This window comes from Dermacentor albipictus, chromosome 10, assembly GCF_038994185.2.
Source record: "Dermacentor albipictus isolate Rhodes 1998 colony chromosome 10, USDA_Dalb.pri_finalv2, whole genome shotgun sequence".
NCBI classification, from domain to species: domain Eukaryota; kingdom Metazoa; phylum Arthropoda; class Arachnida; order Ixodida; family Ixodidae; genus Dermacentor; species Dermacentor albipictus.
This window is the reverse complement of record NC_091830.1, coordinates 55771634-55777633: the sequence shown is the minus strand read 5'-3', so window position 1 is coordinate 55777633 and position 6000 is coordinate 55771634. Positions and strand designations below refer to the sequence as shown.

The 6000-nt window shown below is 52.5% G+C and overlaps 1 protein-coding gene across 1 annotated transcript in view; it reads right to left on the bottom strand.

Moving 5' to 3' along the window:
* LOC135917054 (uncharacterized) overlaps positions 1–6000 on the bottom strand; it is a 68176-nt gene continuing 62176 nt past the window's right edge. Inside the window, exon 6 of the mRNA XM_070527988.1 lies at positions 1–267. The gene's annotated coding sequence lies outside the window, so the exon portion shown is untranslated. The remainder of the gene's footprint in view (positions 268–6000) is intronic.

The following is a 6000-nucleotide window of genomic DNA, read 5'->3' as shown; positions in this document are numbered from 1 at the left end:
CTGCCGAAAGGCATGAAATGATTTGCTCCAGGAACGTATTTGCAGCTGACTGCAAAGAAGCCGAGCGATGCTGTTCCTTAAGTAGGCATTTCCAAGCGTCTGGGGTGCAGGCTAGGTGATGTGCTGACGAGAGGGTGACAGCTTGTGGACGAAAATTGCAGACAGAAAGACGCTGTCTGTGCAGACCCTGCGCAGATCCAGGTTCACTGATGCCAGCAGCTGCACGGTCCATGTCTCACTGAAGTGTCCGATGACCGCATGCAGCACCTGCCGAATGGCGATGGACACACCATCAGCTGTGTGACGGTAAACACATCTTCCATTGCGGAGGCGGAAGAGGCCGCCATCTCCATGGGCACCTCCATTCCGGGCACCAAGATTATTATATCCAACTCGAAAACAGCGATTCGTAACTACACCTCAGGTTTCATTTCCCCTCGAGCATTCAGAATCATCAACAAAAACCTCAATCAACTGAAGTTGGTGAGGGTACCCGCTCATGCGGGCCACCTTGGCAATGAGGCCGCCCACCTAGCCGCCCGAGCAGCTAGTAACCGGGAGATGGGCTTCCCCAACGGGTTTGACCAACATGAAGGTATCCACACCAATAACGAAATGACCGTCTGTTACCCCGAATCCAGGCGAATATATCCATCCCCACACGAGACACTGACAAGAATACAGGCCACTAACCTCAGGAGAGTACAGAGTAGACCTGTACTTAGTCCAAAAAGGCTAGCTGTAATGACCGGTGATGAATATTCACCAAACTGCAAACATTGTAGCTGCCCCTTGGCGGACCTAGATCACATCTTGTGGGGATGCCAGAAGAACCCTCCCCCGAGAGAACTCTTTAGGCGAGTGCTCACTCTACAGGAAGCAGATCGCCAAATGTAAGGCTTGTGACAAACTAGGGCACCGAGCCGACGTATGCCCCAAACCAGAGAAGCAGACTTGCAGGGACTGCAGCATTGCAGACCCCGGAGCAGATCACGCTTGTGAAGAAGTCTCTTGCGCGCTGTGCGGCGAGAAACATCCCACGGCCAGCAAGGAATGCAGATACCAGATCCCGTACGTGGTACGCAAGCGAAGAATCGAGAACAAGCAGGCAGCCATTGCGTCCAAGAAACTTCGAGAAAGAGCGACGAGTCCTTTAAGGCTAAACGGCACAGGTGCGGTGCAGCAGCCAGACGGACAGCGCGCGTCCAGAGGATGCTCCAGACCCAGAGGGAGTTCGGGATCCCGATCGGCCAGCAGAGGTTGGTGGAGCCAATCCCGCGCACCTGGGAGCCGGGGCCGCTCCACATCGGGGGTGCGTTTCGCACCCGCGACCGGAGCGAACAGCTGGGTCCTGTGAGTGAAGGCGACAGCGGGATGCCAGGCCTCCGCCACAGCAGGGACGCTGCCCACTCACTGCGGGCCACTGAGGGACCAATCTCAGGTGAGCTTGCAAGCGCGGCCAGATAATAGTGTACACAAAGACATCTTAGAGAGAATCAAAGCACTCGAGCACGAGAACGCTCAACTCAGGCGCACACTGACAGAACTGGCTAACGAAAACAGATTGCTTAAAACGCAAATCGTCACACCAAATGCGCAGACACAGGACACGCACATGGACACTTCACCCAGTCCCAATCCCTGCAGCGTAGCGGAATCACAAACGGTTAGTCAAACACCACTCGTGGGCACACCAGCCACCAAGAAATGCAAGGCCAAGACCACGGAATCGACACGCCTGCCAAGGACATAGACGGTAAATTGGACAAGGTCCTTAGTACCCTAGGTCAAATACAATTCAATGTCGAGTCACTAAAGCAGGGGCACGACAGACTAGTGGAGGTGGTCGACCGCCTAATAGGCAGGGTAGAAGTGATGGAGAAGGGCGTCGGCGCCAGGATCGAGGGTCTCGACAGAACCGTCTTTACTCACTCCATGGCACCGGTCAACTCACCCGCCTCACACATGGTCAGAAGGAACACTGCAACAAGCGATATCATCATACTCAAAATGGCGGTAAAGTCCGCAACCAAAGTAGAAAGCAGGAAGAGAGAAGGCAAATAAGCGAGAACCAGCCGAAAGGCACCTAGCGCAAACGAGCAATCAAGGCAAGCTTATTTCTGGCAATGGAATTGTTGTGGGTTCCGCCACAAGAAATCGGTCCTGCAACAACACATCAGACACACTACAGACAAGCCGGACATCATACTCATTCAAGACACCAACACCGACACACGCACACTTCCAGGATATGAAACAATTGCCGTTCCACCCACAAAAGCCTGCAGCGGCGTAGCGAGGTTTATCAGTAACAGGCTCGCGTGGGCCAAAATTGACAGAAGTAATCCAGACAGCAAATGCGAGCACCTGTTCATCGAAGTCTTTCCGAAAGGCAAAAAGGCCAAGAGCATACTATCACTCAACACGTACAGCAGCCCGAACCACAGAACGCAAAGTTTCACAAGAAAGTTGAAGAAGGCCAGGGACAAAGCCGGGGAGAACCCGCTGATTATTTCCGCGGATTTCAACGCCCTAAACGTAGAATGAGGCTATGGCGTCACCAGCGCAAAAGGCAGAAATCTTGCCACCGATGCGGAAGAGATGGGGCTCAACCTGATCACATCCGCGCTCTGCCCCACCAGGATGGGCAACTCGGTCTCGAGGGTCACCACCCCAGACCTCACATTCGTCCTCAACAACGAGGGAGCCACCTGGCATAATAGCGGTGACGACCTCGGCAATAACCATTGAATTGTGCAAACGTGACCTCGGCAATAACCATTAAATTGTGCAAACGTCAATAGCAATCGCCTTGAAACCACTACCAAAATGGAGATACACGGATTGAGATGCGTTTAGACAGGTAAGAAAGGAACGTACCGACAAGCCCGCTACACTTGAACAATGGGCGCAAGAACTCATAGAGGACGCCCGTAACGCGACCAAAGAAATAAAAACAGATATCCAGACAATCGGGATGGACGCTAAGCTCGCTCACATTCTGGAAGTGAAAAGATCCATATTGCAGAAATGGCGTACCCAGAGACTCAATAGAAGACTTAGGAAAAAGGTCGCACTACTGAACAAGGACATTGGGCACCACTGTGTGGTACTCTCCAACCAACAACGGGACGAAGTATGAGCAATGGCTGATGGCAGCACGACATCGGGAAAATCCTGGAACCTGCTCAAACACCTTCTCAACAAAGGTCAAACCAGGAGCTCCCAGATGAAGGCGGCTGAAAAGATAACGAAACGCGAACTGAAAAGCTCCAACGAGCAGGAATTTATGGCAAGACTTGCCGAGGGATACATGACACTCTCGAGCAGCCACAAAAACGAGGCCGAGGCACCCAGTTCCCCGTACACGGGCGCGGACGACCCCGATCTCGACAAACCCTTCACCGTGGAAGAAATCAGGACCGTCCTTCAAACCTTGAATGGCACATCGGGTCCAGGTCCGGACGGTATTAGTAAGAAGGCTTTTCGTAACTTGGACGAAGACTCCGTCCGGTTCCTAGTGGAACGAATCAGTCAGGTCTGGGCTTCCGGTAGGGCCCCGCCGGAATGGAAGCACGCCACCACGGACATAATCCCAAAGCCCAACAAGCCCTCGGGCGTCTAGAACCTCAGACCCATATCAATCACGTCGTGCGTGGGTAAGGCTGCGGAACACGCCGTTCAGGACAGTTTCCAGATTCCTCGGAAACAAGGGACTGTTACCACACACCCTCATCGGACTTAGACCCAGTCTATCAACTCAAGACACCATGATTTTAATCAAGCACCAAATCATTGTTGATCCCATTAGAAACGCCAAGGCCATTCTAGGGTTGGACCTCGAGAAAGCATTCGATAACCTCTCTCACCAATACATTGTGGACACTATTTCCGACATCAACCTCGGAGGTAGATTCCACGCGTACGTCAAGTCATTCTTGGATAACAGGACGGCTACGCTCCGATATGCCGACCTCTCCACGGAGACACTCTCGCTGGGGAGCAGGGGCACCTCTAAGGCTCGGTCATGTCCCCTATGCTTTTCAACCTTACCATGGCGGGACTTGCTGAGAAACTCGGACAGATCCACGGGCTCCAGCACACCATATACGCAGATGATATCATCATGTGCGTCTCCAACAGAACCCCGGGCATGGTGCAGGACATCTTGCAAGAAGCAGTGAATAGGGTAGAAGAATTTCTAATTCCCACAGGACTGGAATGCTCGCCTACCAAGTCGGAGCTGCTCGTACGCAGACCCACGCAGATGGGCCGCAAGCCATACTCGTCAGGTTTTGATTATAATCAAGAAATTACCCTACGAACCAATTCGGGGCACGCCATACCGTGCGTCGACAAATCAGAGTCCTGGGTATGATCGTAGAGACTAAAGCTGTCAATGCCTGTACGGTTCAGAAGCTCATCACCAAGACCAACAACACTATCGGGCTCATCAGAAGAACTGCAAGTAGACACGGGGGCCTCAAGGAACATAATCTCATCAAACTCATACACGCGTTCGTCACTTCTCACTTCGCATACTTTGCGGCAATGCCCAATTGGTCACGATGCGAAAGAGACAGACTTAATGCCCAAATCAGAAAGGTCACGAAGCAAGCCCTCGGCATTCCGACCTGCACCAGCAACGAGAAGCTGAAGCAGCTGGGCATGCACAACACGCTGGAAGAAATTGCCGAAGCCCAGCAGCGCGCCCAGCTTGCTAGGCTTTCCACGACGCCTCCGGGGCGCACGATCCTAGGGAAGCTTGGCATTGCTCATGGAAACATAGAAAAAGACTTTGCGGACCTCCCACGGGACAGCCGTGCCAAGATCACGGTATGACCTGTGCCCAGAAACGTACACTCCGAAAACAAAAACGACAGACGACAAGCGAGGGGACAACTCCTCCTTAACCAAGCCTCGGCGAACCACGAACGCTCAGCTTTTGTGGACGCGGCTGCATACGCGTGAAACAAAGCTTTCGCAGTGGCGGTTGTGGACGGCCGCGGATCCACAAGATATGAAGCCGCGGTAATCGCAAGGAAGCCTGAACAGGCCGAACAGGTTGCGATCGCTGTCGCGCTGACCAACGGCAATCTTTTCCATATATTCAGCGACTCCATAGCCGCTATCAGAGCTTTTCGAAAGGGCACGGTCTGCGCGCAGGCTCTCAGAATTGTTACAAAGAAAGAGATTAAGAAACACGTCATATATTGGTTCCCGGCACACTTAGGACGAAAGATCGGCGATGTCCCCAACCTTAACGCGGCGGCATACGAGGCTGCGCGCGCGCTTACAGACTGCGCTGCTTCATCTGACCACTCGGAGAACAAGGATGCCCCCACTACATACAATCAAATCACTAAACAATACTACCTACAATGTAGAGAGTATAGCACGCCACACCACACGCCCACTCGAGCTCAAGCGGCTACACTCAGAATGCTACAAGCAGACACATACCCCACGCAAAACAGACTACACCATTACATGCCTGAGCTCTACGACAAGTCTTATTGCACCAATTGCAGTAGATCCCTTAACCTATATCATTTACTCTGGCCCTGCTCGCAAGCTCGCATAATCTACGAACAGGACAAGCACAAGTTTGAAGAAGCAATACGGAGTGAAGAACTCGCTCCCCAACTCTGGGCCGTCCAGCAGGTCCACGACGGCGCCAGGAAACTCAGCCTCCCGGTTCCGTCGTGAGAGGCGCCCACTCAATGAGATCGCAAAGCTCTCGTGGCCTGCATGACCTCGAATAAAGTTGATTTCCTTCCTTCCTTCCTTTACTAGTTAAATGACCTAATAGACGTAAAGCATTGCTGTGGAACTGGCGTCCGTCTTATCTACCTTTATTCTAACTTCATTCTCCTGTACCCACGTTCCTGCGCTTCTTCATCTTCTATTGGAATTCGCGCACCACTTCACCCTTCCAGGTTTCTTTTGCTAACGCCTCCTGGGGAAATACTTGAAAATGTCTCGAATCAAAGCACATTC